This window comes from Anomaloglossus baeobatrachus, chromosome 10 (genome assembly GCF_048569485.1).
Source record: "Anomaloglossus baeobatrachus isolate aAnoBae1 chromosome 10, aAnoBae1.hap1, whole genome shotgun sequence".
Taxonomy (NCBI): Eukaryota; Metazoa; Chordata; class Amphibia; order Anura; family Aromobatidae; genus Anomaloglossus; species Anomaloglossus baeobatrachus.
Genome location: NC_134362.1, coordinates 33600162 through 33622969, shown reverse-complemented (window position 1 = coordinate 33622969; position 22808 = coordinate 33600162). Strand labels below are relative to the sequence as shown.

Genomic DNA, 22808 nt, shown 5'->3' with positions numbered 1-22808 from the left:
GGTGTGGAGAGGACACGGGGCGAGGTGTGGAGAGGACACGGGGCGAGGTGTGGAGAAGACACGGGGCGAGGTGTGGAGAGGACACGGGGCGAGGTGTGGAGAGGACACGGGGCGAGGTGTGGAGAGGACACGGGGCGAGGTGTGGAGAGGACACGGGGCGAGGTGTGAAGAGGACACGGGCGAGGTGTGGAGAGGACACGGGGCGAGGTGTGAAGAGGACACGGGCGAGGTGTGGAGAGGACACGGGGCGAGGTGTGGAGAGGACACGGGGCGAGGTGTGAAGAGGACACGGGGCGAGGTGTGGAGAGGACACGGGGCGAGGTGTGAAGAGGACACGGGGCGAGGTGTGGAGAGGACACGGGGCGAGGTGTGGAGAGGACACGGGGCGAGGTGTGAAGAGGACACGGGGCGAGGTGTGAAGAGGACACGGGGCGAGGTGTGGAGAAGACACGGGCGAGGTGTGAAGAGGACACGGGGCGAGGTGTGAAGAGGACACGGGCGAGGTGTGGAGAAGACACGGGCGAGGTGTGGAGAAGACACGGGCGAGGTGTGGAGAAGACACGGGCGAGGTGTGGAGAAGACACGGGCGAGGTGTGGAGAAGACACGGGCGAGGTGTGGAGAAGACACGGGCGAGGTGTGGAGAGGACACGGGCGAGGTGTGGAGAGGACACGGGGCGAGGTGTGGAGAGGACACGGGGCGAGGTGTGGAGAGGACACGGGGCGAGGTGTGGAGAGGACACGGGGCGAGGTGTGGAGAGGACACGGGGCGAGGTGTGGAGAGGACACGGGGCGAGGTGTGGAGAGGACACGGGCGAGGTGTGGAGAGGACACGGGCGAGGTGTGGAGAGGACACGGGCGAGGTGTGGAGAGGACACGGGCGAGGTGTGGAGAGGACACGGGCGAGGTGTGGAGAGGACACGGGCGAGGTGTGGAGAGGACACGGGCGAGGTGTGGAGAGGACACGGGCGAGGTGTGGAGAGGACACGGGCGAGGTGTGGAGAGGACACGGGCGAGGTGTGGAGAGGACACGGGCGAGGTGTGGAGAGGACACGGGCGAGGTGTGGAGAGGACACGGGCGAGGTGTGGAGAGGACACGGGCGAGGTGTGGAGAGGACACGGGCGAGGTGTGGAGAGGACACGGGCGAGGTGTGGAGAGGACACGGGCGAGGTGTGGAGAGGACACGGGCGAGGTGTGGAGAGGACACGGGCGAGGTGTGGAGAGGACACGGGCGAGGTGTGGAGAGGACACGGGCGAGGTGTGGAGAGGACACGGGCGAGGTGTGGAGAGGACACGGGCGAGGTGTGGAGAGGACACGGGCGAGGTGTGGAGAGGACACGGGCGAGGTGTGGAGAGGACACGGGCGAGGTGTGGAGAGGACACGGGCGAGGTGTGGAGAGGACACGGGCGAGGTGTGGAGAGGACACGGGCGAGGTGTGGAGAGGACACGGGCGAGGTGTGGAGAGGACACGGGCGAGGTGTGGAGAGGACACGGGCGAGGTGTGGAGAGGACACGGGCGAGGTGTGGAGAGGACACGGGCGAGGTGTGGAGAGGACACGGGCGAGGTGTGGAGAGGACACGGGCGAGGTGTGGAGAGGACACGGGCGAGGTGTGGAGAGGACACGGGCGAGGTGTGGAGAGGACACGGGCGAGGTGTGGAGAGGACACGGGCGAGGTGTGGAGAGGACACGGGCGAGGTGTGGAGAGGACACGGGCGAGGTGTGGAGAGGACACGGGCGAGGTGTGGAGAGGACACGGGCGAGGTGTGGAGAGGACACGGGCGAGGTGTGGAGAAGACACGGGCGAGGTGTGGAGAAGACACGGGCGAGGTGTGGAGAAGACACGGGCGAGGTGTGGAGAAGACACGGGCGAGGTGTGGAGAAGACACGGGCGAGGTGTGGAGAGGACACGGGGCGAGGTGTGGAGAAGACACGGGCAAGGTGTGGAGAGGACACGGGGCGAGGTGTGGAGAAGACACGGGCGAGGTGTGGAGAAGACACGGGCGAGGTGTGGAGAAGACACGGGCGAGGTGTGGAGAAGACACGGGCGAGGTGTGGAGAGGACACGGGCGAGGTGTGGAGAGGACACGGGCGAGGTGTGGAGAGGACACGGGCGAGGTGTGGAGAGGACACGGGCGAGGTGTGGAGAAGACACGGGCGAGGTGTGGAGAAGACACGGGCGAGGTGTGGAGAGGACACGGGCGAGGTGTGGAGAGGACACGGGCGAGGTGTGGAGAGGACACGGGCGAGGTGTGGAGAGGACACGGGCGAGGTGTGGAGAGGACACGGGCGAGGTGTGGAGAGGACACGGGCGAGGTGTGGAGAGGACACGGGCGAGGTGTGGAGAGGACACGGGCGAGGTGTGGAGAGGACACGGGCGAGGTGTGGAGAGGACACGGGCGAGGTGTGGAGAGGACACGGGCGAGGTGTGGAGAGGACACGGGCGAGGTGTGGAGAGGACACGGGCGAGGTGTGGAGAGGACACGGGCGAGGTGTGGAGAAGACACGGGCGAGGTGTGGAGAAGACACGGGCGAGGTGTGGAGAGGACACGGGCGAGGTGTGGAGAGGACGGAGGAGCCACGGAAATCACTTATTCTGCTCAACATTCTAAACAATCAACGCCGGAACTTACGTCTTATTTAAAGTCCTTTCCATTCTTTTAGCATCTACTGCTCATCGCCTAGGTTACCAGCCACCTCCGCAGTCTATCAGCAGTGACCGGTCTCTTAGGCAAATAACACTGCACTTACTCTAGAGCTTGTAAGCGCTGCTCTGCCAAAAGCTGGCTATGCACAGTGTACAATTTGGACCAGTGGTTCAATGATGCTCTGGCCTGAACTGTCAATATGGAGAGACCATCTCCCCTCATTCCCCTATGACCCACAAGTCAAAAATCAATGTTAAGGCAGATTGCTAATTACACAGGTTTGTTACAATGCAATAGTTGTTCAGTCAGTGGTTCGCACTGTAGAAAGGGCGGCTCAGTGGTTAACATTGAAGGGTGGCTTGGTGGTTAGCGATGAGGGAAAGGGTGGCTCACTGGTTTGCACTGTCCAGTAGGCAGCATGGTGGCTCTGTGGTTAGCACTGTAGAAAGAGCGGCTTGGTGGTTAGCAATGAAGAAAGGGTGGTTCAGTGGGTAGCAATGAAGAAAGGGTGGCTCGGTGGGTAGCAATGAAGAAAGGGTGGTTCGGTGGTTTGCACTGTCCAGTAGGCAGCATGGTGGCTCAGTGGTTAGCACTGTAGAAAGGGCGGCTCAGTGGTTAACACTGAAGGGTTGCTCGGTGGTTAGCAATGAAGGAAAGGTGGCTCATTGGTTATCACTGTCCAGTAGGCAGCATGGTGGCTCAGTGGTTTGCACTGCAGGAAAATGTCTCAGTGGTTCGCATTGTTGGAAAGTGGCTCAGTGGTTCGCACTGTTGGAAGGTGGCTCAGTGGTTCGCACTGTAGGAAGGTGGCTCAGTGGTTTGCACTGTAGGAAGGTGGCTCAGTGGTTCGCACTGTAGGAAGGTGGCTCAGTGGTTCGCACTGTAGGAAGGTGGCTCAGTGGTTCGCACTGTAGGAAGGTGGCTCAGTGGTTCGCACTGTAGGAAGGTGGCTCAGTGGTTCGCACTGTAGGAAGGTGGCTCAGTGGTTGGCACTGCTGCTTGGCAGTGCTGGGGTCCTGGGTTCAAACCCCACCAAGGACGACATCTGGAAGGAGTTTGTATGTGCCCCCCGTGCAGTCGGAGAGGTGGTCTACACACGAGCATCCAGTGCTCCATTCAATAGGGGCATTTCCATACCCTGATTTTGGGGGCTAGAGAAGGTCCTGGCAGTCATGTCTGAGAGGAGCAGGTTTTCGCCAATCCTATGGATGGAACATCCCTTTAAGAAAATATTCTAAACATTTCTTTGTTTCATCTTCATCAAGTCGTCGCTTCTTTGTTGGATCAAATTATAAAGAAGCAGCCATTATTTCCACTCTTGTAGTGCCCAGCTTTCCTGGACTCCTGAACGGTGGATTACGGTAGAAGATAAATCTGCTAATCAGGGTTTTGGAGAAGTGGAGTGCCCAGAACGTCCGTGACATCAGATACAGCTCCCAGGCAAGCTGTTATCAGGAGATCAGGGGCCGGTATAGGGATCGGTAAATATTGGCGTGTCGTATGTAGCAGAGCCGAACGATACTTGTCACATTATAAAAGCCTCATTCAGTCACCGCGGCTGCACCATCACACTTTCCACAATGAGCCTCACATTTTCCAGATTCCTTCCAGGAGACGACATGTTCACACAAGCTGCTGGCAGCCGCGGCCTCGTCTCAGCTCTGCAGGTGCGGACCGGCTGTGACAGCAAAGACCGAAAAACATGGAGAAGAAACCGCAGACAGGCAAGAAACGCAGCCGCACGGGAGCAGCACAGGACCCCCAGGACACAGCTCCGAGGGTCCCAAGTTATCCTGTTCTCCTAAGCACTGCGGGTAATTACAGCCAACACAGCCCCCCCCCCCAGAGGCCAGGACCCCACTCGCCACACACCCGGACACTGGATGCATAATACACCGCAGCTGGACTGTAATAAGAGGTCACTGATATCAGCCGCTCCTCTTAGTGACCTCTCATTACAGTCCAGCAGAGATATAAGAGGAGCGGCTGATATCAGTGACCTCTTATTACAGTCCAGTAGAGATATAAGAGGTGCGGCTGATATCAGTGACCTCTTATTACAGTACAGCAGAGATAGAAGAGGAGCGGCTGATATCAGTGACCTCTTATTACAGTCCGGCAGAGATATAAGAGGAGCGGCTGATATCAGTGACCTCTTATTACAATCCAGCAGAGATATAAGAGGAGCGGCTGATATCAGTGACCTCTTATTACAGTCCAGTAGAGATATAAGAGGTGCGGCTGATATCAGTGACCTCTTATTACAGTACAGCAGAGATAGAAGAGGAGCGGCTGATATCAGTGACCTCTTATTACAGTCCGGCAGAGATATAAGAGGAGCGGCTGATATCAGTGACCTCTTATTACAGTACAGTAGAGATATAAGAGGAGCGGCCGATATCAGTGACCTCTTATTACAGTACAGTAGAGATATAAGAGGAGCGGCTGATATCAGTGACCTCTTATTACAGTCCAGCAGAGATATAAGAGGAACGGCTGATATCAGTGACCTCTTATTACAATCCAGCAGAGATATAAGAGGAGCGGCTGATATCAGTGACCTCTTATTACAGTCCAGTAGAGATATAAGAGGTGCGGCTGATATCAGTGACCTCTTATTACAGTACAGCAGAGATAGAAGAGGAGCGGCTGATATCAGTGACCTCTTATTACAGTCCGGCAGAGATATAAGAGGAGCGGCTGATATCAGTGACCTCTTATTACAGTACAGTAGAGATATAAGAGGAGCGGCCGATATCAGTGACCTCTTATTACAGTACAGTAGAGATATAAGAGGAGCGGCTGATATCAGTGACCTCTTATTACAGTCCTGCAGAGATATAAGAGGAGCAGCTGATATCAGTGACCTCTTATTACAGTCCAGCAGAGATATAAGAGGAGCGGCTGACATCAGTGACCTCTTATTACACTCCAGCAGAGATATAAGAGGAGCGGCTGATATCAGTGACCTCTTATTACAGTCCAGCAGAGATATAAGAGGAGCAGCTGATATCAGTGACCTCTTATTACACTCCAGCAGAGATATAAGAGGAGCGGCTGATATCAGTGACCTCTTATTACAGTCCAGCAGAGATATAAGAGGAGCGGCTGATATCAGTGACCTCTTATTACAGTCCAGCAGAGATATAAGAGGAGCGGCTGATATCGGTGACCTCTTATTACAGTCCAGCAGAGATATAAGAGGAGCGGCTGATATCAGTGACCTCTTATTACAATCCAGCAGAGATATAAGAGGAGCGGCTGATATCAGGGAACAAACATCTTAGGAATGACAAGGAGTCTCAAGAGCTGCGCTCTCCACCCAAAGTGAAGTTCCATGTGACACAAGTGCAGCCATGACCGGGCGAGGGGGTAGACCGCCGCTCATCTTAATGCCTTACATGGGGCTGTCCAGAATCCAGCAGATCAGTGTTTGCCCTTTTCTATCCTAAATAATGACTAAGTTGAGAAATCCCAAAACCTTGGTGATTTAAAATTTGTTATAATACTGTAGAGTTCTCAAGTTCTCAGAGTGCAGCCTGCAGGGTAAAGCATGGAGGGTTCCGGTCAAAGTTGCCCCTTGATCCCCCAGTTCTGATTGATTTCATCCTGAGATTTCAATTATCGGTCGGCAGAATGACCCCAGTATTATTTCTCTGGCGCTCTCTGCTGTCAGTGATTAAAAATGTGTCACTCATTTAATCCGGTGCCAGCCGTAATGATGGCGCGGCGGCTCTGACAGTTCTGGGCCACCGGCGGCCATACTGGATGGGACTAATCCGCTGACGAGTCGTGTGAAGATGCTGCACGAGATCAGATCTTAGATCCTAATTGCAAAAGACGTCTTGTGAGATGGATCCTGCCGCTCAGCAGAGGGGGGGGCCGCGGCTGCCGGAGGTCTGGTCATTAGTGCGAGAGGGGGATAAAAAGACAAAAAAAAAAAAAACACAACACATAGAAATCCTCTTCTTATGGCTGCAGTATTGCTGCAGATCAAATGGAAATCTGAGCCCTAGGTTGTGAAATATTTTATTAATCCAGTCAGTGGTTTCTAATTGATCCTGGATTTTCTCAAGTGCAGCCAACCGACCACCAGACTGGCCGACCGACCATCCATAGACCCCCCCCCCGAGTGTTATACAGCAGACCAGGGGCTCCTGGAAATGAGTGATGGCGTGAGCCCCCCGTAATCTCTCCCGCCAGGGCCATACTATGGCGGCCTCCTGCGCCCCACACACTCTCTCCTGCCAGGGCCATACTATGGCGGCCTCCTGCGCCCCACACACTCTCTCCTGCTAGGGCCACACTATGGCGGCCCCCTGGGCCCCACACACTCTCTCCTGCCAGGGCCATACTATGGCGGCCTCCTGCGCCCCACACACTCTCTCCTGCCAGGGCCATACTATGGCGGCCTCCTGCGCCCCACACACTCTCTCCTGCCAGGGCCATACTATGGCGGCCTCCTGCGCCCCACACACTCTCTCCTGCCAGAGCCATACTATGGCGTCCTCCTGCGCCCCACACACACTCTCTCCTGCCAGGGCCATACTATGGCGGCCCCCTGCGCCCCACACACTCTCTCCTGCTAGGGCCATACTATGGCGGCCTCCTGCGCCCCACACACTCTCCTGCCAGGGCCATACTATGGTGGCCTCCTGCGCCCCACACACTCTCTCCTGCCAGGGCCATACTATGGCGGCCTCCTGCGCCCCACACACTCTCTCCTGCTAGGGCCACACTATGGCGGCCCCCTGGGCCCCACACACTCTCTCCTGCCAGGGCCATACTATGGCGGCCTCCTGCGCCCCACACACTCTCTCCTGCCAGGGCCATACTATGGCGGCCTCCTGCGCCCCACACACTCTCTCCTGCCAGAGCCATACTATGGCGTCCTCCTGCGCCCCACACACACTCTCTCCTGCCAGGGCCATACTATGGCGGCCCCCTGCGCCCCACACACTCTCTCCTGCTAGGGCCATACTATGGCGGCCTCCTGCGCCCCACACACTCTCCTGCCAGGGCCATACTATGGTGGCCTCCTGCGCCCCACACACTCTCTCCTGCCAGGGCCATACTATGCAGGCCTCCTGCGCCCCACACACTCTCTCCTGCTAGGGCCACACTATGGCGGCCCCCTGGGCCCCACACACTCTCTCCTGCTAGGGCCACACTATGGCGGCCCCCAGCGCCCCACACACTCTCTCCTGCCAGGGCCATACTATGGCGGCCTCCTGCACCCCACACACTCTCTCCTGCTAGGGCCACACTATGGCGGCCCCCTGGGCCCCACACACTCTCTCCTGCCAGGGCCATACTATGGCGGCCTCCTGCGCCCCACACACTCTCTCCTGCCAGGGCCATACTATGGCGGCCTCCTGCGCCCCACACACTCTCTCCTGCTAGGGCCACACTATGGCGGCCCCCAGCGCCCCACACACTCTCTCCTGCCAGAGCCATACTATGGCGTCCTCCTGCGCCCCACACACACTCTCTCCTGCCAGGGCCATACTATGGCGGCCCCCTGCGCCCCACACACTCTCTCCTGCTAGGGCCATACTATGGCGGCCTCCTGCGCCCCACACACTCTCCTGCCAGGGCCATACTATGGTGGCCTCCTGCGCCCCACACAATCTCTCCTGCCAGGGCCATACTATGGTGGCCTCCTGCGCCCCACACAATCTCTCCTGCCAGGGCCATACTATGCAGGCCTCCTGCGCCCCACACACACTCTCCTGCCAGGGCCATACTATGGTGGCCTCCTGCGCACCACACAATCTCTTCTGCCAGGGCCATACTATGGCGGCCTCCTGCGCCCCACACACTCTCTCCTGCCAGGGCCATACTATGCAGGCCTCCTGCGCCCCACACACACTCTCCTGCTAGGGCAATACTATGGCGGCCTCCTGCGCCCCACACACTCTCTCCTGCCAGGGCCATACTATGGCGGCCTCCTGCGCCCCACACACTCTCTCCTGCCAGAGCCATACTATGGCGTCCTCCTGCGCCCCACACACACTCTCTCCTGCCAGGGCCATACTATGGCGGCCCCCTGCGCCCCACACACTCTCTCCTGCTAGGGCCATACTATGGCGGCCTCCTGCGCCCCACACACTCTCCTGCCAGGGCCATACTATGGTGGCCTCCTGCGCCCCACACAATCTCTCCTGCCAAAGCCATACTATGGCGGCCTCCTGCGCCCCACACACTCTCTCCTGCCAGGGCCATACTATGCAGGCCTCCTGCACCCCACACACACTCTCCTGCTAGGGCCATACTATGGCGGCCTCCTGCGCCCCACACACTCTCTCCTGCCAGGGCCATACTATGGCGGCCTCCTGCGCCCCACACATTCTCTCCTGCTAGGGCCATACTATGGCGGCCCCCTGCGCCCCACACACTCTCTCCTGCCAGGGCCATACTATGGCGGCCTCCTGCGCCCCACACACTCTCCTGCCAGGGCCATACTATGGCGGCCTCCTGCGCCCCACACACTCTCTCCTGCTAGGGCCATACTATGGCGGCCTCCTGCGCCCCACACACTCTCTCCTGCCAGGGCCATACTATGGCGGCCTCCTGCGCCCCACACACTCTCTCCTGCTAGGGCCACACTATGGCGGCCCCCAGCGCCCCACACACTCTCTCCTGCCAGGGCCATACTATGGCGGCCTCCTGCGCCCCACACACTCTCTCCTGCTAGGGCCACACTATGGCGGCCCCCTGCGCCCCACACACTCTCTCCTGCCAGGGCCATACTATGGGGGCCCCCTGTGCCCCACACACTCTCTCCTGCCAGGGCCATACTATGCAGGCCTCCTGCGCCCCACACACTCTCTCCTGCCAGGGCCATACTATGGCGGCCCCCTGCGCCCCACACACTCTCTCCTGCCAGGGCCATACTATGGCGGCCCCCTGCGCCCCACACACTATCTCCTGCCAGGGCCATACTATGCAGGCCTCCTGCGCCCCACACACTCTCTCCTGCCAGGGCCATACTATGGCGGCCCCCTGCGCCCCACACACTCTCTCCTGCCAGGGCCATACTATGCAGGCCTCCTGCGCCCCACACACTCTCTCCTGCCAGGGCCACACTATGGTGGCCCCCTGCGCCCCGCACACGCTGCATCACTTCCACATGTAAAATCTCAAGCTGTAAATTGAATTTAAAGATTTTCATGCAGAGGAGCGGCCGACGTTTGTGCCAAAACTAGAGAATGATGTAAAACGCTCCAGCCAAGGAGTTTTATAGCAGCGGGACGTCAGCGCTGTAAATCAGGGAGCGGCTTCTTCAGGAATGGGCAGGAAATCCTCTGTGTGACGGCAAAGTAAAATCCATTGGGCAGCGAGGCCGGCGACTGGACTGTGTCCTCTATGACCCAGAAATCTTCAGGGGTTTTTTTTTTTTTCTTTTTTTTTTTTTAAGGATGATCTGAATCTAATTGAAGATGGTAAGGACCTGAGCAACATTAAGAAAGTGAGACCAAGTACTGGCAGCTCAGGATCAGCTATTATGGTCTAGTCTTGGCTTAAAAGGGGATATTCATCTTTGGTGACTTTTGTCCTTAAATGCATTTATATTGAGATAGTATAACCGAAATGCAAAAATAATTTCTAACAATTTTGCCTCCTACAGCTTCTTTGCTGCACCGTCTATTGCTGGCTGCACAAGGATTTAACTGAGAATCCATCAGTGAGCTCAATAGGACTGTGACTGGGATTTGGTAACCCTTTTATCTGTCTTTTTGAGCTCCTCTCAGCTAATTTAGGTCTAAAGAACATATTAAAGTAGAACGTGTAGCCTAAAAAAGAAGAGATTGCAACATTTTTAATGAAACTAGATTGCAAAAATATTTTAAAAAGGGCGAGGGAGTGGAAAAAACATTTAATGAATGACACAAAAGGCAAGGATTCATTATGTAAAATTTTTAATTTTTTTTTTTTTTTAAAGCAAAAAAAAAAAACCAAAAAACTGCATGGCCAAATATAGCAAGTGTGAACAGGTTCAAGCTGCTAAAGCTACACAAAACACAAACAAAAAGGATACAACAGCCTCTGTAAGCGCCAAGACACATGCAAACAGAATATATGTAATGTAAACTGAATTAATGCCATATGGAATATACTTAGAAAAATGAAGGTTCTTAGCTCAAAAATTGGCCAATTCTTGTGAGCCCCCATGTACCACGACAAGGTGACCTTTCTTTGATGGGATATCCTAGTGTTATGCCTCTCCTGGACTAAAGTCTACAAATATATCACAGATGGGTGGTTTTAATTATTGCTAGATCCTACCTGCCTCTTTATTTGTAGACTTTTAGTCCAGGAGAGGCATGACACTAGGATATCCCATCAAAGAATGATCACCTTGCCGTGGTTGATGGGCTCATATGAATTGGCCAATTTATGTGCCAAGAACCTTCAATTTTCTAAGCATATTCTATATAGCATTAATACAGTACGATTTTCATATAGTCTATGTTTGCATATATCTTAGCGCTTCTAGAGGCTGCTGTATCCCTTTGATTGTGTTTTGCTTTTTTTAAAGCAAAGTCATTCACAATGGCTTACAAGGTTCCTCACTTTTGTGCTGTCAAAAATGATTTTTGTCTTTAACCTTTGTTGAACAGTTACATGTTTCGTTAAAATATTGTACCATTTTTTTTGCACAAATAAAAAAAACAAAAAAAACAAGTGAACACAAATTATACTGTATTTTTCGGTTTATAAGAGTCACCCAAATTCAGAGCTCGAAAGGGTGAGAAAAATTAATCCGGTGGCGGCAGTGGTGGTACAGCGTGGGTCACGGGAGGCAGGGGCGGTTGGTGTCCCAGAAACTGTTGTCTGTGCTGGTGCTTGGGCTGCGGCGGCGAGGGCTTTAAAGAAATGGTGCCCAGAGTCCACACGGATTGAGCTATCGGCTCAATGACAAGCAGAGGTCTCATCTGCGCAAGCGCCACCTCCAGTCCACTGCTGGGAGATCAATGGGCCAGAGGCGGCATATGTGTGCAGATGAGATCTTGAGCCGAGATATCCATCTGCACATGCGCAGATTCCAGGCAGCATTATTTGAAGTCCTCACCGGCCGCCCTGCAGACCCCGCACCAGCTACTGCAGCCCCCGCACCAGCCGCCGCAGCCACCGCAAAAGCCCCCGCAGCCCCCGCACATGCCGCTGCAGCCCCCGCACCTGCCACCGCAGATCCTGCCTCCTGCGACCCCTCTCCGCCCACCCTCTAGTAAGCTACATTCAGATTATAAGACGCACAACCTTCCTTTCATCCCTAATTTTTGGGAGGAAAAGTGCGTCTTATAATCTGAAAACACGATACTTTAAAATAAAAAAAAAAAAAAGTGCAAATTAAAAAAAACAAAAAAACAAAAAAAAAACACACTGCAAATAATGGGTCATCTTTGCAACCTTTAAACTGGCATTCTGGGCTATGGTGGCACAGCGTGACGCACCATGGTGTAGCCAAGTTGTGATTTGACCCTCATGATCATGAGCAGCATAGAAGGTGGATAATGTGACCAGAACCAGAACCGACCCAGATTTTATAGGCTGATGCACTTTAATTTTTTTTTGTAGGTGCAAAGTTATCAAAATATCGAGTCTGCATTAACCCTTTAACGTCCAGGCCTGAGAGGGCCTAAATGACTGGCCAATTTTTATTTTTTTATTTTTGCCTCTCTGCTTTACAGCAGCCTTAACTTATCTTCTGTAGGCATTTTTTTTATTAATAAAAAAAAAAAATATATTGATTTATTTTTTTTTATTCATATGCCCATTGCTGAGCTGCACATCACTGGGTCTGCTAGAACCCAAACGGCCGTGCTAAGCAGACACCCAGTGCTCATGTGATTGCTGGGTGCTACAGAAGTATTGGCAGTGTTGACGTGTCTGCACACTATACAGCAGTCGTTGATTGCTATGTATCTAGCAGAACAGAAGACAGAAGCAATAATAAACTGTTTCTGCCTTTACTCACAGTCCCAGGCTTTGTCTTGATAGTTACATTTTGTGTAGATAAGGCCCACAAGCCAGCCCTTGTAAATGTATGACATTTGATCATTATAACATTTAACAAGCTCCGGCACACTGCCTGCAAGACCTTTATCTAGTTCCTGCTCAGGACTCCGCGCTCTCTACTTATCTCCCTTCCTTCTCTCAGTGTTATGCTGCTTTCACACATCCGGTTTTTCCTGTGCGGCACAATCCAGCGTTTTGCAGAAAGAAAACGCAACCGTTTTATTTTGCCGTCGGTTGCGGTTTTTTTGCATAGACTTACATTAGTGCCGTATTGTGCCGCATGGGCTTGTGTTCCGTCCGTTTTTTTCCGCATGCGGCAGATTTAGCCGGATGGAACGTTGCCTGGCACGTTTTTTTGTCCGGCAAAAAAAAAAAACCGCATCCGGCCGATGTGGCGCGATTTGCAATGCATGCCTATGGACGCCGCATGCGGCGGCCTGCGGCAAACACTGCATCCGGCCGTCGCATGCGTTTTTTTTTTCCACTGCGCATGCTCAGTAGCTTGCCACAAGCGGCAGAAACCGGACGGGCCACATGTAAAAAACGTATGCAAAGGATGCGGTTTCGTCGCCGCATCTGTTGTATAGGTTTTAGAGCCAGATTGGCCGTCTCTGCTAAAACCGGATGTGTGAATGCAGCTTAAGCAGTGCGGCTAAATCCGACTCTAAAACCTATGCAACGGATGCGGCGCAAAAACTGCATCCTTTGCATAAGTTTTTACATGCGGCCCGTCCGTTTTTTGCCGGTTGCAGCACACTACTGAGCATGCGCAGTGCAAAGAAAATGCATGCGGCGGCCGGATGCGGTTTTTGCCGCATCGCGCCGCATTTAGTGTCCATAGGCATGCATTGGAAAAAGTGCCGCATGGGCCGGATGCGGCGCAATGCGTTTTTCTATGACGGACAAAAAAAATGTGCCAGGCAACGTTGCATCCGGCTGCCGCATCGGCTAAATCTGCCGCATCCGGCAAAAAACGGACCGAACGCAAGCCCATGCGGCACAATACGGCACTAATGTAAGTCTATGCAGAAAAAACTGTTGCGTTTTTCCTGCAAAGAGCCGGATTGTGCCACACAGCCAAAACGGGATGTGTGAAAGCAGCCTTAGCCATAGCAGAAGGGAGATGGTTGTACATGGATCTCCACAATGTAGTAAGAGGGAAAAGTATCTACAGTGTCAAGGAGGGCAGAGAACAACAAGCAGGGCTGTATTTTGCCTTCATGCTGCCCTAGGCACTTTAAGTGGTCGCGCCCCTTAGTGACAACGTAAAACTGAGTTTTCGCACACGACATCTGTTTAAGGCAGATCTACTCTGTAGCACACTTTAAAAAGTATCAATAAAAAACGAACCCCCCCCCAATGGGAATCACCACAGGCACATCAAAACATAGCATGAGTATAAAATATTCCCACCACACCGTCCCCACTTTTATACTGTGACTGTGACACTGCCCCTAATAAACTAAAACACCACTCTGCCCTCCCTTATAAACCACTGTATACCCACCACACCTTCCTCGATTATGAAATATGATCTGTACATTGTGAGCAGCATGATTTGAGGACAATGTCCCATGCATGCTGCCCCCTCCTCACAATGTCCCATGCATGCTGCCCCCCTCCTCACAATGTCCCATGCATGCTGCCCCCTCCTCACAATGTCCCATGCATGCTGCCCCCTCCTCACAATGTCCCATGCATGCTGCCCCCTCCTCACAATGTCCCATGCATGCTGCCCCCTCCTCACAATGTCCCATGCATGCTGCCCCCTCCTCACAATGTCCCATGCATGCTGCTCCCTCCTCACAATGTCCCATGCATGCTGCCCCCTCTTCACAATGTCCCATGCATGCTGCTCCCTCCTCACAATGTCCCATGCATGCTGCCCCCTCCTCACAATGTCCCATGCATGCTGCCCCCTCCTCACAATGTCCCATGCATGCTGCTCTCTCCTCACAATGTCCCATGCATGCTGCCCCCTCTTCACAATGTCCCATGCATGCTGCCCCCTCCTCACAATGTCCCATGCATGCTGCCCCCTCCTCACAATGTCTCATGCATGCTGCTCCCTCCTCACAATGTCTCATGCATGCTGCTCCCGCCTCACAATGTCCCATGCATGCTGCTCCCTCCTCACAATGTCCCATGCATGCTGCTCCCTCCTCACAATGTCTCATGCTTGATGCTCCCTCCTCACAATGTCCCATGCATGCTGCTCCCTCCTCACAATGTCCCATGCATGCTGCTCCCTCCTCACAATGTCTCATGCATGCTGCTCCCTCCTCACAATGTCTCATGCATGCTGCTCCCACCTCACAATGTCCCATGCATGCTGCTCCCTCCTCACAATGTCCCATGCATGCTGCTCCCTCCTCACAATGTCCCATGCATGTTGCTCCCTCCTCACAATGTCTCATGCTTGATGCTCCCTCCTCACAATGTTCCATGCATGCTGCTCCCTCCTCAAAATGTCTCATGCATGCTGCTCCCTCCTCACAATGTCTCATGCATGCTGCTCCCGCCTCACAATGTCACATGCATGCTGCTCCCTCCTCACAATGTCCCATGCATGCTGCTCCCTCCTCACAATGTCCCATGCATGCTGCTCCCTCCTCACAATGTCCCATGCATGCTTCCCCCTCCTCACAGTGTCTCATGCATGCTGCTCCCTCCTCACAATGTCCCATGCATGCTGCTCCCTCCTCACAATGTCCCATGCATGCTGCTCCCTCCTCACAATGTCCCATGCATGCTGCTCCCTCCTCACAATGTCCCATGCATGCTGCTCCCTCCTCACAATGTCCCATGCATGCTGCTCCCTCCTCACAATGTCCCATGCATGCTGCTCCCTCCTCACAATGTCCCATGCATGCTGCTCCCTCCTCACAATGTCCCATGCATGCTGCTCCCTCCTCACAATGTCCCATGCATGCTTCCCCCTCCTCACAGTGTCTCATGCATGCTGCTCCCTCCTCACAATGTCCCATGCATGCTGCTCCCTCCTCACAATGTCCCATGCATGCTGCTCCCTCCTCACAATGTCCCATGCATGCTGCTCCCTCCTCACAATGTCCCATGCATGCTGCTCCCTCCTCACAATGTCCCATGCATGCTGCTCCCTCCTCACAATGTCCCATGCATGCTGCTCCCTCCTCACAATGTCTCATGCATGCTGCTCCCTCCTCACAATGTCTCATGCATGCTGCTCCCACCTCACAATGTCCCATGCATGCTGCTCCCTCCTCACAATGTCCCATGCATGCTGCTCCCTCCTCACAATGTCCCATGCATGTTGCTCCCTCCTCACAATGTCTCATGCTTGATGCTCCCTCCTCACAATGTTCCATGCATGCTGCTCCCTCCTCAAAATGTCTCATGCATGCTGCTCCCTCCTCACAATGTCTCATGCATGCTGCTCCCTCCTCAAAATGTCTCATGCATGCTGCTCCCTCCTCACAATGTCTCATGCATGCTGCTCCCGCCTCACAATGTCACATGCATGCTGCTCCCTCCTCACAATGTCCCATGCATGCTGCTCCCTCCTCACAATGCCTCATGCTTGATGCCCCCTCCTCACAATGTCCCATGCATGCTGCTCCCTCCTCACAATGTCCCATGCATGCTGCTCCCTCCTCACAATGTCCCATGCATGCTTCCCCCTCCTCACAGTGTCTCATGCATGCTGCTCCCTCCTCACAATGTCCCATGCATGCTGCTCCCTCCTCACAATGTCCCATGCATGCTGCTCCCTCCTCACAATGTCCCATGCATGCTGCTCCCTCCTCACAATGTCCCATGCATGCTGCTCCCTCCTCACAATGTCCCATGCATGCTGCCCCCTCCTCACAGTGTTCCATGCATGCTACCCCCTCCTCACAGTGTCCCATGCATGCTGCCCCCTCCTCACAGTGTCCCATGCATGCTGCCCCCTCCTCAGTGTCCCATGCATGCTGCCCCCTTCTCACAATGTCCCATGCATGCTGTCCCTCTCCATGAGCTCCTAATGCTGCCTTCCTCTTTTCCATAATGAGACCTTCATGTTGCCCCACTCATGCTAAGACCACCACACTAACGCTTATGCTGAGACCCCCCCACACACACTACCCCACTCTTGATATTGACTCCCCTACATTGCTCCACTCCATACTGATCCCACACATGCTGCCCCTTCTTCACAATGAGCTCCCAATGCTGCCCCCTCTTATTCTGAGTCCTTACACTCCCCCCACCCAATCGATTTTGTCATTGCACTATCCCTCATCCCTTGTCCTCTGTCTCTAGCATTAGCCCCTCTCTCCCACTCCCCCAGCATCAGCCTCTCTCCCCCAGCATCAGCCTCTATCTTCCCTCAGCATCAGCCTCTCTCCCCCAGTCTCAGCCTTTGCCTCCCCCCAGCCTCAGCCTGCCCCAGTCTCCGCCTCAGCCTCCCTCCAGCCTCCCTCCAGTCTCAGCCTCAGCCTCCCTCAAGTTTCAGCCTCAGCCTCCCTCCAGTCTCAGCCTCAGCCTCCCTCCAGCCTCCCCCCAGTCTCAGCCTCAGTCTCCCTCCAGCCTCCCCCCAGTCTCAGCCTCCCTCCAGTCTCAGCTTCTGCCTCCCTCCAGCCTCCCCCCAGTCTCAGCCTCCCTCCAGCCTCACCCCAGTCTCAGCCTCCCTCCAGCCTCACCCCAGTCTCAGCCTCAGCCTCCCTCCAGCCTCCCCTCAGTCCCAGCCCCTGCCTCCCTCCAGCCTCCCCAAGTCTCAGCCTCTGCCTCCCTCCAGACTCCCCCCAGTCTCTGCCTCCCTCCAGCCTCCCCCCAGTCTCTGCCTCTGCCTCCCTCCAGCCTCCCCCCAGTCTCTGCCTCTGCCTCCCTCCAGCCTCCCCCCAGTCTCTGCCTCTGCCTCCCTCCAGCCTCCCCCCAGTCTCTGCCTCTGCCTCCCTCCAGCCTCCCCCCAGTCTCTGCCTCTGCCTCCCTCCAGCCTCCCCCCAGTCTCTGCCTCTGCCTCCCTCCAGCCTCCCCCCAGTCTCTGCCTCTGCCTCCCTCCAGCCTCCCCCCAGTCTCAGCCTCTGCCTCCCTCCAGTATCAGCCTTTGCCGCCTCCCCCCCCCCCGCATGCGCAGATCTCCGGTCTGCATTAGAGACACTCCCACGCTCCTTATGAATCCACTTACCTGCTCCAGTGCCCGCCACCATCTTCCTGGCTCACGTGAGTATCCTCTTCTGACACCGGCTTCCATCACGGCATCATCCGCGGCGTCCTGCTGTGAGCTCTGCATGTGACGTCCACACAGCAGTGGACGCATCACAGAGGAAGGAGCTGATTGGCGCGCGCCTGTGACCCCGGAAGTGCAGGCGCCGGCAGTTCCGGGGTCAATCAGCTCCCTGTGCTCGGCAGCCACAAAAAAAAATGTAAAAAAAAAAATGTAAAAAAAAAAAAAAAATTTTTTTTTTTTTTTTTTTGCTGCCAGAAGGTGCCGCCCCTCACAATCTGCCGCCCTAGGCACCGGACCACGGGTGCCTAATGGTAAATACGGCCCTGACAACAAGGAAAGCATAAAAACAACAAATAAGTATAGTACCCTGGATAAACACAGATGTTACATTCAGCCTATATTATGGAGAGAGAAAATCCCAAAAGGAGAAAAACCTGAAAATTGGATATACATTTTATAACAAAGTCCTTAGCTTTTAAATATCCGTGACCAAGACGCTTGGGTGACTTGCTTTCATTACAAGCAGTGCAAATACACATGCACGTACCCACTGCCTTCATATGAACCTCCCCCCCCCCCGTCCTCCTGCAGAGCGCTCCATCAACCTCTTATTTCCCTTCAATACAAATGGGCATGTTGAGATCCGCTGCAGAGGATAAGTTCCATGTGGATAAACCATAAAGGGTGGCCTTCTACCCTCTATATTGTGGCTTGTAAAGAATGAGTGAAGATGTCGGCCTCAGCATAACATGACCCCATGGGCCCCATCCCTTGTTGGCACTGCATTAAAGGAAAATCGAAAAATCGAAGGGACCTAATCTGTGCATAATATATCACATCTTGCACGTTTCCAGCGACATTAGCATTCGTATTACTGTGTGCATTTCAATGAGGCGTCCTCACGCCCTCACACAGCGCGCTGCTGGCGCACAGAATGCAATCTCTGTCACAGCCGCACAATAATTCAGTAGGTAGATAGTCAATCAAAGAGATAATTAGCGGGTTAAATGCTCTGCCCTGAGCACGCAGCTCCACCACCAACGGAAGCCGCGATTGCTTCTCTCTTAAGCTGATACATTATATTCTACGAGTTCATTCCAGCGGCATTTACGTGAGATGTCATCGCTCAGCACAGACAGGACTCCGGAGGAACGCAGGCACTTGGCACCGGGTACATTGAAAAAAAAAAAAAAAAAAAGGCTCCAATGCAAAATTGGAGGATGTTGCATGGTTATTGAAAGCTAAAAACCGCTATTAAATATCCTTGATCCTTCTGCTCAGACAATGGATCGGCGCGCTACAAAGTTGCACAGCGGAAAAGCAATTTACCCCATCACTGTGTGATCTGAAAGTGCTAATCTGCAGTGACATGATCTGCTGTGCGAGTACACAAAGAGTTACACCATTTCTGGCCATTATTTTGATTGCATCCAGATTTTTTTTTTCCGCCAGTTTTTCCCTCTGTAAACTCCAATTTTTGGCTGTCTCTGGCCTAATAGGTACAGAGACAAAAGGCATGAGGGATTCCTCCTCCCCTGTCTCTATTTAGCACATGTTCAAAAGCAGCAGCCGCAAGGAGGGTATTGTACTGAGCAGTGAAGCTGAGAATCCAGCACTGCAGCCGCAAGGAGGGCGCTGTACTGAGCAGTGTAGCTGTGAATCCAGCACTGCAGCCGCATGCAGGGCGCTGTACTGAGCAGTGTAGCTGTGAATCCAGCACTGCAGCCGCAAGGAGGGCACTGTACTGAGCAGTGTAGCTGTGAATCCAGCACTGCAGCCGCAAGGAGGGCGCTGTACTGAGCAGTGTAGCTGTGAATCCAGCACTGCAGCCGCAAGGAGGGCGCTGTACTGAGCAGTGTAGCTGTGAATCCAGCACTGCAGCCGCAAGGAGGGCATTGTACTGAGCAGTGTAGCTGTGAATCCAGCACTGCAGCCGCATGGAGGGCGCTGTACTGAGCAGTGTAGCTGTGAATCCAGCACTGTAGCCGCATGGAGGGCACTGTACTGAGCAGTGTAGCTGTGAATCCAGCACTGCAGCCGCATGGAGGGCATTGCACTGAGCAGTGAAGCTGAGAATCCAGCACTGCAGCCGCATGGAGGGCGCTGTACTGAGCAGTGTAGCTGTGAATCCAGCACTGCAGCCGCATGGAGGGCACTGTACTGAGCAGTGTAGCTGTGAATCCAGCACTGCAGCCGCATGGAGGGCATTTCACTGAGCAGTGTAGCTGTGAATCCAGCACTGCAGCCGCATGGAGGGCATTTCACTGAGCAGTGTAGCTGTGAATCCAGCACTGCAGCCGCATGGAGGGCATTGCACTGAGCAGTGTAGCTGTGAATCCAGCACTGCAGCCGCATGGAGGGCGCTGTACTGAGCAGTGTAGCTGTGAATCCAGCACTGCAGCCGCATGGAGGGCGCTGTACTGAGCAGTGTAGCTGTGAATCCAGCACTGCAGCCGCATGGAGGGCATTGTACTGAGCAGTGTAGTTGTGAATCCAGCACTGCAGCCGCATGGAGGGCATTGTACTGAGCAGTGTAGCTGTGAATCCAGCACTGCAGCCACATGGAGGGCATTGTACTGAGCAGTGTAGCTGTGAATCCAGCACTGCAGCCGCATGGAGGGCATTGTACTGAGCAGTGTAGCTGTGAATCCAGCACTGCAGCCGCATGGAGGGCATTGTACTGAGCAGTGTAGCTGTGAATCCAGCACTGCAGCCGCATGGAGGGCATTGTACTGAGCAGTGTAGCTGTGAATCCAGCACTGCAGCCGCATGGAGGGCATTGTACTGAGCAGTGTAGCTGTGAATCCAGCACTGCAGCCGCATGGAGGGCGCTGTACTGAGCAGTGTAGCTGTGAATCCAGCACTGCAGCCGCATGGAGGGCATTGTACTGAGCAGTGTAGCTGTGAATCCAGCACTGCAGCCGCATGGAGGGCGCTGTACTGAGCAGTGTAGCTGTGAATCCAGCACTGCAGCTGCATGGAGGGCATTGTACTGAGCACTGAGGGAAAAAAATATTACTGGAAAGCAGCAGCTCAAACATGCGCGTCTAGAGTAAACCAGGTTCTAATGTTTTGTTAGCATTAAAAGGAATCTGTCACCAGGTTTTTGCCCTCCAATCAGAGCAGCATAACATAGGGGCAGAGATGCGGATTCCAGGGATATGTCACTGACCAGGCTTCACACTAAAATATATATTATATATTAATATTATATATACATATATTATATTTCTATCTATCTCTCTATCTATCTCTCTATCTATCTAGATATCTCTAACTGCACACACACACAACATTTAGAAGCTGCTTTGATCTGTTGCTCTATCTGGAATCTTAACAGCTATTTACATACATATATTATTTATACATATGCGAGTGTGTATAAATAACTGTTCAGTAAACATTCCAGATAGAAGCTGCTTTGATGTGCTGCTCTAAAAGGAGTATGATAGTTCTGATACATGCAGTATCATACTCGTTTAGAAGCTGCTTTGATCTGCGGCTTTATCTGGAATCGTTACTAAAATGCTATTTACAAACAAACATATAGTGTATGTGTGTGTGTGTGTGTGTGTGTGTAATATAATTATATATATATATATATATATATATATATATATATATATATATATATATATTATATATATATATATATATATATATATGAGAGAGCTTTTCAGTAAAGATTCCAGAAAGAGCAGCAGATCAAAGCAGCTTCTAAAAAGGAGTGTACGTATTTGTATAAATATATAATTTCTAGACATCTCTATTTATACATACAGATAAAAAGCAATCTAATATGAGACATGTTGGCTTCTAAAAACGACATGTTCACATAATTGGGGGTTGTTTTCTTTTGGTAAATGTATCAGACTTTATATATGTAAAATACGGAATATTTGTGATGTGTAATGTTACTTTTCAAAATAAAAAAAACACAAACGTATTTTATTTAAAATAGAATAAATAAATAAAAAAAGGGACATCAAGCAGCTGCACGGAGCAGAGGGTCAGTGTGCGGTGCGCTGACTTCAGGCTGACTGCGCAATTAAAAATCCCAAATAATTATCGTAAATGAGCAAACATTCCTGACAAGAAGATCTCATCGTTAATTAAATGGAGTAAACTAATTAACCGTTCGTTCCATTTAGTCAACCTGGTACAGGGTCGGGGGCGGCTCCCGGACACCATATCTTTTGCAGACGGGAGAGTTTTGGAACATGTGCGGGGAGGTAATGAGGGTCCAGCGGTGCCGGCAGCTTAATGGGTCATCACCTGAGCGCAAACCCTGTACGTAATGAAAAGGCGAGCCGGAGCGCGGGCATCCTATCAAACGCAGCCGCTCCCATCCTATCAAACGCAGACGCCGCACTTCAGCCAAGACAAGAAAAAACTAATACCGAGCGAAAATTAGAAGCAAATCTCATACACAAATGGACGTCAAAGTATCGGTGTGATTACTGCGGAGTCCGAGACCGCTAGTCTGGAGTGAGGAGTCCATCAGGAAAAGCGCACAGATCCTCCGTATTATAGGAACTCCGCTACAGTGTTTGGGTCACAGTTTTCTACATGCTTTCTGACTTTCTAATAACAACCAGCAGAATAGTGAGTGCAGCTCTGGAGTATAATACAGGATGTAACTCAGGATCAGTAATGTAATTATGTACACAGTGACTGCACCAGCAGAATAGTGAGTGCAGCTCTGGAGTATAATACAGGAGGTTACTCAGGATCAGTACAGGATAAGTAATGTAATGTATGTGCACAGTGACTTCATCAGCAGAATAGTGAGTTCAGCTCTGGAGTATAATACAGGATGTAACTCAGGATCAGTACAGGATCAGTAATGTAATGTATGTACACAGTGACTGCACCAGCAGAATAGGGAGTGCAGCTCTGGAGTATAATACAGGAGGTTACTCAGGATCAGTAATGTAATGTTAGCCCCTC

General features: G+C 53.1%; 1 protein-coding gene across 1 annotated transcript in view; it reads right to left on the bottom strand.

The window, feature by feature from the left end:
* Positions 1-22808, bottom strand: part of GALNT18 (polypeptide N-acetylgalactosaminyltransferase 18) — a 214963-nt gene that overhangs the window by 173165 nt on the left and 18990 nt on the right. The window lies entirely within an intron of this gene.